The sequence below is a fragment of the Corapipo altera genome, unplaced genomic scaffold (genome assembly GCF_003945725.1).
Source record: "Corapipo altera isolate COAL_440 unplaced genomic scaffold, ASM394572v1 0, whole genome shotgun sequence".
Lineage (NCBI taxonomy): Eukaryota > Metazoa > Chordata > Aves > Passeriformes > Pipridae > Corapipo > Corapipo altera.
Window position 1 is genome coordinate 30312142 of NW_020884872.1, and position 13977 is coordinate 30326118.

Genomic DNA, 13977 nt, shown 5'->3' on the forward strand with positions numbered 1-13977 from the left:
GCTGATGTGGATTCTTTGTGGCCTGTGCTTGAGAGGATTTATGGAAGGTAGAAACAGGCTTGTGGGTGGTGGAAAATTCCCTTTCAGCCCAAGTTAGCTGTGCATGTTCCTGGGCTGCTGCCTTGGGGAAGGTTTTAGAAGGAAATGATCCTATTAGCAGCAAAGCCTGCAGTGCTTGGGCTGGTAAGTGGAGTGCCTCCCTCCTGGAGGAGGAGTGAGCTGGGCTCCCACTAATGTGTGCAGCCAGCTTTGGTGCGGCCTTGTATAAATCTCTATTTTTGTGCTTTTAATGCAATTGTGTGCAGCTGAGCTGTCAGCTTGGTTTCCTGTGTGTAGCAGTAGCCTGAGGTGCCTCATCTCATCGCCACCAGAGCAGCTTTGATAGGCCTGCAGCCTGTTTTGCTGTGCAGCAGGAGACGTTTCCCTTATGAAATGAGCAGCATTAAGCCTGCAGCCATGCAGCTGGTGGCAGCTGGCTGGTGAAAGCACAAAATGGTGCTGTTTGGGGCTTCCTGCTGTAAAATCATCATTTTCCCTTTTAATCCAGGCAGGAGTGAAAGGGAAAGAAAGATGTGTGTTTGCTTTGAGTCATAAAAAAGAGCTATGATGATAGAAATTCCAGACTGAAAAACCCAGGCAAGGCCATGATGTCTGGGAGAGCAATGCTGACAGAGGCCCTGGGCAGTTGTTTCAAAGCCCCCAGAAATGCTGGACTCCATGCTGAAGGAAGGTTGCCGAAGCTTTATGAGAGGTGTCAAAGGAGCAAGTGTGCTCCCCCATATGATATGTGTGCATGCCAGAGGAGCAGATGCTGATGGAACAGCATGCACATGGCAGGCTGAAAGCATGAAGCATCTGCTATGGCTGTCTGTTTGAAATCACAGAAAGGATTAAAAAAAGAAGGTGGGAAGGAAGTAAGGAAAAAATATTCCTGAAGGCTGCACCCATGGAAATACAGTACCCACTCCTAACTGCCAGAAACACCCTGCCCTGAATGTGTACAAATAATTTCTGAGCAGTTTGAGGGACAAATGCAAATCTGCAAATGGGAGAGTAAACATGGATCATAGGGCATCTGTACACGCTCTGGAAAGTGATTTAATACTGAGAACCTGGCCAGGGCTCCCAATTGTGCCTAAGTAAATGGATGTCATCTAGGAAAAATGTATAGCTATGCTGAAAGCATACAAGGAGAGAAGAAAAAGCTCTTGTGGGACAACTGGCTCACTCAACAACTAAGTGTTATGCACCTGCTGTGATTTAAGACATAGGAACATTTTGTCTTCTTTTTTTTTTTTGTTTCCTCTTGTCTACAGCCTTTCTGTTTTATTCAGTTTTCTTTCCCAGAGAGGTCTTTGGATGATAGCACAGTATGACACGTCATTTTTCTCTTGTCAGAAGGGTGGAAGAGGCTGTAGGAAGTACAAAATGTCCTCCATAATTTTGAGGAACACAAAGAGAAAATTGAGGGAGTTGTTATCAATCATGAATGACCTGTGGTGACTGTGGAACATCAAGATTGCATGACCTACTTCTTAGATGTTTCATGAGTTGGGAAGGAGTTCACTTATGGAAAAATTATCACTGTTCTGTTCTGTATTTGGAATCTTTGTTCTTATGTTTTGAATAGCTCCCAGTAAGGTTTTACAGCAAGTAAAATTTGAAGTCTGCCATCACAAATCTTTGCTTTGGATCCACTTATTTTGGTCTCATTCTACTTTAAGCATTTTGTAGAGTAAGAGTTGGCTCTGCACTTACTCTTGATTTCTGACTGTTCTTTGCAATGCTGTAGCATTTGTGCTTGTGAAAAGTAAGAACGCTCAGCAAATACTCTGGAGAGAACAGGACTCCAAAGTGGACTTTTATTTGTATGCTGCTTTTGTGTGCCAGCATCTGCTTTCCTTTCATTATCTTCTCAGTTTAGCTCTTTGCTGTAAAACCCACTGGGGTATATATCTGTGGTTAAGATTACAGATTTAGAAATGCATGAGAAGAAAGGGATTAGGAACAGAGTTGCAGCAAGAAAAAAGGAGCATGAGTAAGGGGCTTCCACATTCCCTTTCAGTTTTTTTTTCACATACCTTTTGCTCCATCTTGTTTGACTGCTTTTAGGACCTGGGTTCTTGGCCTTATGGTCAAGTGTAGTGGATAGTGTAGGTGGGTTTCCCATTGGTGTCTTAGTAGCACACATGCACATGCTTGCTTTTCTCTGGTAGAAGCCGGATAGGTTCTCATAGGCGAGACCTTTGTCCCATCAAGTGTTACAGCACTGCATAGCAAAGATGGAGCAAAGGTGTTGTTTCCTCACTTTCTGAGCAGTACCAGTGTGTTGTTTTACTCGTCTTGACTACTAGACAGCATAAACATAATTTTGCTTTTTTGGAAGATGACCAGTGATAACAGCAGTGTTTTAATCAGGTTTTAATCTCAGTACACTGTTTAAATACATCTATCTCTATGTGACAGCAAGGTACTGCAATAAATTGCAATTGGTTTTTGTGGGTTTAGAGTTGACTTAGTAGATCATTGGAAATGCCATTCTGATGGAAAACAACTTAATTGCATTGCTACTATCTTCATGTAAGGCTCTGTCATATGATTGCTTGCTGGTCACAAATTACTTCATTAGATAGTGATATTTTTTTATTGTAATCCTCTTACTTGTGGATTTGAGTCTTTAAGATAGAGCATGGTAGATTTGTCTTGTGCAGTCTTCTGTTCTAAAGTAATACTGGCAGAGATTTCATACCTCCGTTATTTTGGGGCCTCTTTCTTCAGCTTCTAGTTGGAGCTGTTTCGGGTTTTTAAACACTTTGCATTGGAAAGTATGTAACTGAGCTATAGGTATACCAGAAGGGCAGTGTGTTACACTACAGTGTAACATGGCTGTGAGAAAGTTACAGCTCAATTCTGCATTCATCCAGATAAATAATTACAGTAGTGGCCAGTAAATATGAATAAGGTGACTAAGGCTGCGGAGAGGCCTTGCCTTGACCTCATTTCCAGTTCTCATCAGGTGTGACCAGGGGGAATTAGCAGAGATACAGAGCTGCTGGCATTTGAGCAGAACAACCAGAAAGTGTTCAGCCTAAGAAAGGAGAGGGGGTATAATTCCTGTCTAAATCTGTACTGAGACAAATGAAGCAGTGGGAGAAGCTCACATCCAGAGAAGGAGGGGAGCCAGAAGACAATACAGTCACAGACAAACCAGTCTGAGTTGGCCAGGAGCCAGCTGAAGCTGGAAAATGGGAGGAGATTTCCTATCCCGAGGCTCTGTGTTGTCATTTTGGTGTATACAAAGGAAGCAAAATAATAACAGGCTGCTGTGCCAGTGTGTTCAAGCAGCAGAGGCCTTGACTTCATAGAATCATAGAATCATTTAGGTTGGAAAAGACCTCTAAGGTCATGTCCAGCCATTAACTTAACACTGCCAGGTCATTACTAAACCACGTCCATGAGTGCCACATCTACATGGCTTTTAAATACCTCCAGGGATGGTAACTCCAGTACTTCCCTGGGCAGTCTGTTCCGATGCTTGACAACCCTTTCAGTGAAGAATTTTTTTCCTAGTATTCATTTTAAACGTCCTCTGGCACAAATTGAGGCCACTTCCTCTTGTCCTGTCACTTGTTACTTGGGAGAAGAGACCAATACCTCACTACAGCCTCCTTTCATGTAGTTGCAGAGTGAGGCCCAGTGATCTGTGGCTGTGAGAGGACAGCAAAGCAGGGTTGGTGTGTGTGCTGGGTGATCCAGCTGGGAGGAAAAGGATCAGCAGAGGCAAGTGGGGCCAATCTCACACAGCCATGTACATTCAGTTCAGTCTTGTATGCCAAGGGATGGGTTATATATCTGGAGATATACATATATGAAGAGATGTTGCCATCGCCTGCATCATCACCTTTAGCTCTTGTTCATCACATTTGGAAATGATGAAAGAAATGTCAAATTTTGAAAGGATCCAGGAGCACAGAGTCAATTCCCTGACTTTGTTTTTAGTGAAAAGTATGGTTTTTGTGGAAAGCTTACAGTGCTTCCCCCTGTCCATGTCTGAGTTGATGTCTGACACAAACCGAAGTGACTTGGTAGGAAACAAGACAGAAGGTAAAGAGTCTCATGGAGTAACTTCTTCATTTTTGGGATCCCCGGTCTCTCTCCCTTCCTAATCCAAGGGAGAGGCTGGACAGTGTGCTAAAACTAGACTTCTGCTCTAAGTCCAGATGTGCCATCTCTAACTGGCCAGACTGACTTGAATGTCAGCATGGCACAGTACAGGCAGATGTCATAGCTTGGAAGGACCTCTACAAGGCATCACTGCTGCAGGCTCTTCTGATCCCACTCAAACAGGTATCCCCTCCAGAAAATGAATCATGAAGCTTCAATCCACCTCCTCTTTCCCATCCCTGAAGGGGAGAATAAGGAGCACTTTCTGCAGAGTGGAACTGCCATCATCAGACATGAAGAAGCTGTTGCTGGGGGGACAGCATATTAAATAAGCTTTATTGATGACTGAATCCTGTAAACAAAACTTGTGCTATGAGGGTAAGAGTACTGAAGGTATTTGTAACATGTTTAGAAAAGGTGAAAAGTTCCTGTAGGAGACAGAGCAGGACTAAAATATTTATGGCTTCATTATCAGCAGATACCCTTAAAAGAGAATTGTAACCTCTGGGTTCAGTCATGCAGAGTGAACTTAGCATGTAGGCTGCCAGTGCTTACAGCTAACACAGGGTACACCAAATACTGTCAGGAGCTTAATTTGATGCATTGTTTTAGTTTTTCCCTGACACACAAACCATCAGAGGTGTATGTGTTTGTCATCGGTGCAGCAACCTAATGCTCCATACTGCAAATGGTACTTTCATTTGCCATCTGAAACTTATAAGATGTAGTTGAGGGCTTTCTTTGTAAAGTTTTATTCTGAAACATACTGAGTCTGCTAGGCACTTTACTTGAGCTAAAGGAACAGAAAGATTTAGTGTAGTCTGCTTACCTGAGAGAGAGTCAGGGAACCTGGACTTCTGTGCAGTTACTTGAGTTTTGCTTTGTTTAACACCTGTTACTTGAGGTAAAACAAATCAGGCCTGAAATTCCACAGAGTGGGAGGTGGACGAGAAGTAAGGGATTGACTGTGCAAGAAGACTTGCACTAAGAACCTGTGAAGGATGCTGAAGCTGATGGGATTTGCTGTGCTTTTTCTGTTGTGGATTTTTTTTTTGGGGGGGGGGGCAGTTTGTTTTTATTTGTTTGCTTGGTTTTGTGGTGGTGGTGGTTTGTGTGGCTGTTTTGTTTGCTTGTTTGTTTGTTTGGCCTATGTCTAGAAATTTACATTCAGGAAGTGATGAGTTTGCAACAGCTGGTACAAAAGGCTGGGAAATGCCAATATTAGGGGCTTCCCCCGTGCCCCTCTTGCCCACACTTCTTAGCATAGAAGTTATTTTCATTCTATTGTCAAGTTACTTTTTCCACAGAATTCATGTCTCATTCATTGTACTGGAGAAATGGGGCTCCTGGCTTGAGCAGGTCTTGCAGACAAGTAAATGCCTGTGGTTCTGCTTTGTTACCTCTCAGAAAATAGAAGGTGGATACTAAGAGAGGGGAGAACTGCATGAAGAAAAATTATGATCTTACAATCTGCCAGCAGTTGCTGCAAAAGTTTTGCATGATGCTTATTATGTCACCAAACCCCGACTCTCACAAATCATGTCACTGGTTACAGGTTCCTCATTCTTTAACCACAAACCTTCAGACATTACATGTATGAGCCCTGTTTGTTCACAGCTGCAAACAAAGTCAGACAAGGCTGGAGTCTGAATAAGACACTTAGGTTTAGGTACGTCAGCTAACACTCCAAAATGGGTGGCTTTTCTTTCTTAAGGCCTTCTGTGCAGCAGGTAACAGGCATTTTGGAAAAATAATTACTGGCTGGAAAAAGAAAAGATGGGGAGTTTCTCAGTCCTGCTCTGGGCAGTGTCATATAAACATGCCCTGAAAGGACAAAACTAAGCAGAGAAAAGCTGCTCAGCCATGAAGGAGGAGAAACAGGCATAATGCATTGCTGTAAGGTGAAAGGGAGCCAGGACTAGCAGGCACATTTCCCTGGAGCCCAGGGTTGCTGGTATTAATGTTGGCTATGAAATCACAGACTATCCAGAGCTATCTATCCACAGACTATCTATCACTTTGTGACAGAAGTTACAGTGTGGGTCAAGAGCATTCCTTTGAAATAAAGCTCTGACTGGCCATTCCTTTGACGCTGTGGTTCAAATGTCTTGTTCCTGGGGCACAAGAAGTGGGCTCCTCAGATGCATGTGAGCATCTAACATACCATGCTGAACAGAAACCCCTTGAGTATGGATGTAGTGACCCCAGTACCCTTGGCTCTGCAGATCAGCTCCTATGATCTCTCTTAGTAAATTCACACCTGTTCAGGCCACTCTAACTTCAGTGCTACTGAACTTTTGACCTTGGCTTTGCACCCTTGATACTCAGGTTTTGGGGAAAAGGGGGTTGGTATGAATAAGGATGTATACCAAAGGGCATGGGCTCAGGGTATTTCTTAAGGGCCAGTCACAATAGTTTGCTCTGGTGGTGAATACGTGAAGGGCATGCACCAGAGCCACAGTACAGAATCTGGGATATAGTCATAGATAAGGAGACTGACCACTTCAGGAAAGCTTGGGAGAGAAAAATAACAGGACTGAAATCCAGCAGGGTGGGAGATGGAGGAGAAGCAAAGGACTGACTGTGCAAGAAGACTTGCATTAAGACCCTGTGAAGGATGCCAGGGCTGCCATTCATCTCAATCTGAATTCCTGGAAGGATTTGTCTCTGTGAGTCTGTTATGGTACGTGCATTAATGCACTCCACAAGTCTTCATACACTGCATGAGTTTTCCTCACAAATGCTTGGGGCTGGAGGGTGGTGTGAGTATAAGACTGCTGCTGATCATCGGTGGAAAATCATGGAGATCTCTCTGATGATGGGGAAAAAGACTAATACTAGTGAATTAGGATCTAGGGAGCAGCAGGATGAGCAGCCTTTCTCCGTCCCTTGGGTGGCAAGAATCACACAGCACATGCCCTGGGAATCCATTTTCAGACTTATGAAGTACTGGGTGGCCAGTCAGGACCAGTCAGCATGGCTTCACCACATGCATGTCACACCTGGTCAGCCTGGATGTGCAGGAACAGCTGGCTCTGGAAACATGGGGACAGCAGTGGGTATCATTTATCTTGTCTCTAAAATGTCTTTTGATGTGGTGTCCCACAGGACTCTCCTAATGAAATGCAGGGTGGGTGAGGGAGTGGGAAGATGGATTAGAAGTTGTTCAGATTGCCAGACTCAAAGGTAATAATCAATGATTCAATGTCCAGGTGGCAAAGCATAGTAAAAAGAGTGTCCTAAGGTCAATGCAAAGGGTCAATATTATTTGATATGTTCATCATTGATCTCGGATGATGAGCCAGAGCACACCTTCAGCCATTTTTGAGGATGGCATTAAATTGTGTGCTGGGCAGGAGAAGGCTATGCTGGATGGTAGAGCAGCAGTGAAAAACCTGAGGGCTGGGCCAGTGGAAACCTCTTGAAACTCACCAAGAAGTGCAGAGTTCAGCACCTGGGGCAGAACAATCCAGGCATCAGCACAGGCTGGAGACCAACCTGCCAGTGAGCACACTGTATATAAACTTACCCCCCCCATCCCTTTTGTACACTGTATCTTCCTCAGCTGTACAGACTGTGTTCTTAAACTACCAAACAGGTAGCAATGGTGGGTCAGTGCTGGAGCATGTGCTCAGGACAGCTGAGAAATTGCCATCCTTGGAGGTGAAACTGAGTTGTACACAACAACCTTCTCCAATACCTTCATCTAACTCTGTGTTTTTCCCTGTGTTGAACAGGGTTTGTAGCAGATGATCTCCAGAGATCCTTCACAATCCACATTGTTCTGTTACTATGGTCTAGGGAGGCAGCAAGCATAGTTCTCCTCAACTTACTGCTTACCTTTATCTTTCTGTCCTTTTTCTCTTGAAAGCAGAAGTTATATGGAGGATGAGCCTATGGAACATGTAGTTCCATGAAGTGACCTATGCAGAAGGTGAAATGCTTGCCAAGTGCCAGTCACTGTAAGTGGACTAAAAAGGAATATTTAGTGATCGTATCTGCTGCTAGCTTTTTTCTCCATCTGATTAACATTACTCTCTCCAACCTCTTGGCATACAAGCAAGGCTCTCTGTAGAATTCCTTGCATTCAAAACCCCCCTTTTTAGACACAAAGAAAGCAACATTTGCTTGGCTGTACTCTTGACCTTCTTACCTTGTTTTCCACCACCACCACCACCTTCGTACCCAGGCAATGTGATCTCCTGCTCACACGCTCTTTTCCAAGTAACATAGACTGGGCGTGGTGTGCTGAGCAGAACACAAACAGCAATTTCACTTGTCAGGGAGTTCCTTTGGCCTGACAGCTCATGCTGTTGACTCACTGGGAGGTTTTTAACCTGGAGCACTACTGCTATGGGACCCAGTTTTACTGGAGGACAGTGCCTCTGGAACACTTGACTGGCACTGTGCATGTGCTGTGCCTTGCAAAGAAACACAGTAAGTGCTTGATGGCTGCTACTCATTGCCTTGATTGACACCCACATAGAAACTGGGATGTTCAGTGTATGGTAGGAAGGGAAGCCACTGTTAGTAATCCTATTACAGTTGCAGAAGCCATAAGGTATTTGTGTGAAGGTAATGAAATGTGCATGGAGAAAATCCTTGTAAATGGGTAATGATTAGCTTACATCACTATTGCTTATTTGGCCTGTCGTGGGGGTTTTTGGTCATTTTATGGGTTGGGATGAGGGCCAGGGTCAGACTTTGGAAACAAAGAGAGTATTTTTAGTTAATTAAGAAAAATTATGCTTGAGTTCTAAATTAAATCAGAATACCCTTAAGCTGCCCTGCTGCGAATGCTTTTACACAGATCTCCTGGCAGCGAGTCAAGCATTGTCACCACTCCTCCACTCCTGTGCCTAGTATTTGTTATTTAGGCATGTACTTCGGGATTTCTGGTGAAGACAGGGCAATATTAATGCTGCTGTGCAAGCTCTGAGTGAAACTTCACCCAAACATGGGCAAACAACTCCAAGAGAGACTTGTGAACCAGAACGACTGCAGAGAAGCTAGGGAAAAGTTGTGTTAGGGATCTCTGTCCTGGACTGATTCACAGGTTGTACAGAGACTCCGTAGTCATCTTTTCTGACTTTCTATATCACACAGCCATTAAACTGTACTCCTGAATTGACTCTATTTTGACCACAGGTGCACATTCAGGAAAGGGGAGGAGAAAGAAACCTGACCTGAATTTACAAAGGTCCATTACCGGAGAAGTCATCATAGCTCTTGGTAAAAGGTCTTATTTAATTACTTTGACAGGTACTTACCTTCCATTATCATCACAGTTAAATATTTATTATTCATTTGTACTCTAAACTTTCTTCAAGCTTCATCTGATCAAATGTGGGGTGCTTCAGTTCACTACAGCCAGGAGATTAGACGTGATGTCTGTTCTGGCACAGATGCTGGTGGAGGATCCTGCACCTTACTACAACAATCATCAGAGGCAGGAAGAACTGGGAGTGACTTGTAGCAGTGGGGTTTACGTCCTAGTACTCTCATGTACATCACCACTCTAGTAATCCTCATGGAACAAGGCTCTGTTCTTGGCATGCACTGAAGAAACAGTCAGCTTTTCAACTTCTTTGACCTTGTATGTCAGTCCCATGATATGTGGGCTGAAGAGAAATGGAAAGTGATAAATTAAAAGAAAAAAAAATTGCATTGTTTTGTTTCTCAATCCCTGTTTCCAGAAATTTGTTTTAAAAATCAAATCAAGCTGACCTAGCAGGGAATTCAAGAGAGAATCATTAGGGTGTCTTTTATTCCTTCATGGTGTAAATCTAAACCCCTGGCATGATATCCAGAAGACATTTTATTTTGCAGCTATGTAGCAGCAGTCTGTATCTTTCTGCAAATCACTTGCATCTATTCACACTTAATGACACTGTTGTTTGTTCTTTTTGACCTGACAAACCAGAGACATGAGGATTAAGTTTCCAGACACCGTGAGTCTTTTTTCTTAGTGACCAATTTGAATTTCAGGTGGAAGTGAGCCAGTTGACCGCCTAGTGAGATATGGCACACCTTTTTAGCCTTGAATATAGCTGTAAGTCATCAGTGACACCTGCCTGTATTACTTTACCTGGTTAGCTGACACTGACTCTATGGTCCATGAAATCTGCTGGCTTTATTAAAGGATTGGGTTTGCTGCCCCACCTAGAAAAACAAAGACATTGAAAGACACCATCTAAATAATGTTTACAGAGGATTTGAGCCAAGCAGTCTGGGGAGAAGAGACTGCTATAACAGATCAGAGTGGTGTGTAGCCTGCTGATTACTAGTTTAATAAAACCAGAAAATAGGTGTGTGTATGTATGCAGGGAGGATTAAGACTACGTATTGTGCATGGTTTGCTTGAGAGTAGGCTGGAAAAGGATTTATTCATGTGATAATCAGTTAATGAATGGTCAGCTTTAGCAGTCAGCTATGGATATTCCATAATAGGACTTTATAAGAATGACCATTTAAAATGCACCTCCCTATAGCCCTTAGAAGTAAGTACCATGTATTTCCATGACTGAGAGACTACAGATTTTTTACTTATGTTGTTGCATGAATAGAAGAATGAGCTTTATGTATGAGCTTCACACACATTTGAAAGCCGTTCTGCATGACTCTGCTAGCTGTTCAGACTACATTTCACTGGAAACCTTAACAGCTTTAAGAGATCTCATTCTAAATATCCTAATGGAAGACACTCTTGTGTTTTTACTCATTTTAGTCACTGCTGCATTCATTAAAAAGTATTTTGAATCAAAATGGCTACAAACGTCCTACACTTATTTTTGTACTTTCCATGTACAAAAGGTTTTTGCTTGTATGCTAGCTAACACACTGCAAATACAATTAATCACAGAAGTGTTTTTTTCCTTCTTGTCTTAACTTCTTTCCAAATAATTAGTTTTAACTGGGGCAATGGTGATTATTACACAGGCATTCACTTCCCAGTGTTCTTCTTTTGTTCCTGAACAGGGTGATTCACAAAATAGCCACTTGTTTACGGTGGAGTCAATACCTACATTTTGCTTTTTCAGTTCTTTTGATAGGGTTGCATTCAGATATTTCATTAAAGGGGCTGATCTAACCCTTTGAAGTTTTACTATTGGCTTCCTTAAATCTGGATTAGTTTTAAAACTAATAATTCTTAGCTGGATAACACCCAATGAATCTGGATGGTGAATAAAGCAGCATAAAGGATTATCTTTGTTGTGACTGAGCCAATCTACATGCACATAACCTTATTTTTGGCTGCAAACTCCCTTATGTGATCTTGTTTTTCTTCAGTAATTAATGCATGAGTCCAGTGGACATAGGTTACAAAAATAATCAATCAAACAAAGCAAGGATGTTATCTTTTCTTTTTCTATTTCTGTTCTTCCGTCTTTCTGGTCCTGTGGCCGAATCCAGTGTTTGTTGCTCAAAAGGCTCTCCAACTTGGAATCTTGCTAATTTCTTCAAAGCTAAAAGACATTTGAGAAGACATCCCAGGTGTCTGAAGGAGCCTGTTGTGTTTCATCTCCCCATGGCACTGCTGCTAAAGAAGCTTAAAAGTGCTTGCCATCTTCAGCCTCTCCTTCCCCAGAGACTGCAGCCTCTCACCTCCTGCCTTCTTTTACCCTTTACCTTGTTCTTCCCCTCAGCTTCTTACCAGCCTATGTGGTAAACGCCACTTTTTGCAGCTGTCACACAATGCTGCCCTTCCTGCCTGCCTGCCTCTTCACCTCCAAATGCTATCAATGTGCTACTCTAATTCTACTATAGGTCATCCCAGTCTGGTTTTTTTTGTCCTATCCAATGTGTTTTGCAGTTACATCCTGTCCTCCATGGAAGTGTTCTGGCCGTTGTCTCCTGATTCCCTTTCTTTCGTGTCCTAAGGCAGAAGGATGCTGTCCCTTGGAGCTTTCCTCTTCAATGCCCCTCTGAGTGATGTCAGCCCAAACACAGCTTCAGCTATTAGCTTCTTTCTCCCCACAGCTAAAATAAGTCACGATGCATGCTCATTACAGTCCTTGGTGGGTACCTAGCCTTGGCTAACCTGTTTGATCAGAACCATCTGTATTATTGTATTTCTTGTTACTCAGACCTGTAATCTTGGTTTCCTACAGTTTGGCCCTAATGTTCTGGTTTTGTCTAAATATTTTTATTCCTGTCTGCACTGTGTTTTCCAAACAAGATATCCTGTCTCTTCATACTCTTGTATCATTTTCCTGGTCTCAGCCATGCTGTTCCCACAACTGAGTTGGCTGCTCTTCTCTGGCCTATTTTCTGATGGTAGCCATTTACTAATCAGTTGTTCAAACCTTCTTCCCTCTCTGTTCGTTACTCTCTTATTCCTTTTTCAGGTCATCTTATTGCCTCACTTCTGTGTGAGCAGAAATCCCCTCAGACTCTTCTGTAGCTTTGTTCAGCCCTTCTTGCCTGGCTTTTTGGCTTCTGAGGTAATGGCCGCTCCCTTGCTGAAGGCCATATCTCTGATGGATAATGTGGCTGCGGTGCTGCTGCCCTCCCCAGTGCCTGGCAAAGGAGGCAGGTGGTCCTGCCTGTGTCCTGATGGCTGAGTTTGGGGAGATGTGTGCAACCAAACCTACTGGCTTGGTGACACCATCCTAAAGCTGTCATCCGTGCTGATCCCCGCCATGTAACCTCACTCTTCATCGTGGCTCAGCATCCTCCTCATGCTGCAGGAGAGTCTCAGCACATGGGTTTTCATTTCTTGGAGTAGCAAACATCCAGTTTGCCTTCTTGGCCTAGGTGCTTGGAGCCAGCTCCTTCTCTAAGTCACCCAGTGACCATCCAGTGATCTTCTCTGAGCCCATGTTTCCACAGCCCAGCCCACTCAGTAGAAATGTTGGAGGTTCTGACTCAGAAATAGCGATGCCCTGATTTGGGCAGCTGATGAAATTCACCCCCTCAGCTGCACCCTGTAGAATGGGATGGCTGACCTTTCCAGTGTAGCAGCCTGCTCTGCTGTGGTGACCCAAAATCAGTGTTTAATCAAAATATGAAAAAACACTATACTCTTCTTTCAATAATTGGCTCTGTCAAAAAAAAAAAAAAGAAAAAAAAAGACACTTTTGTTTAGAAGGTGGAAACTTGCCTTATCCTGTTTGGGCTTGGCTGGAAAAGATCAGCAGATGTATTTTTATTTTGCTGTGTTCTCTCCAGATTTTATTGTCCAACCTGCCTATGCATTTTGTAGGCTGCTCGACTTCTAGGGCCAGGGATGTCATCAGGAGGTTTTTGGTGCTTGAGCTGATGATAGCAATGAGGCTCAAGGTGATGGGTGGTCTGTAAGGGACGCACGCTAAACACCTTACCAGGAATCATGATAGCTGCAGCAGAGACTCCCAGAGTGTATTCCTTGAGCAGGGTCATGAAGACAGCAATCAGCAGTTTACAGGGGGGACAAGACATGGCAGCGCTCTCTACCTGTAAGAACATGATCTCTCTTCTGCCCTAACACTGTCAGCTCTTTGCAGTGTTTTTCCCATTTGACCCACATTTAATTTTGTTAGCATAACGTCTGGGAGTTTTTGTGAAAATGTGTCATAGGCTGACTCACAGTAAAGAATTGATCAAAACAGGACAAGAAAATTTCAGGCAAAACAGTATTTCATGTGTGCATCTAACCGATGTTATTTGCCTTTCTCATGCTAGATTGCCACCAACCAAGAATTTTAAATTTGGGAAAGAAGTTCATGCCTGAGGTCCAGCTTTCCCTTTGGTGAATTCCAGGCAGCACTCCTGAAATGAAAGCCCTCACACCTCTATCAATAGGGGTAGTACCTGGGCCACAGCCCGTAAGGC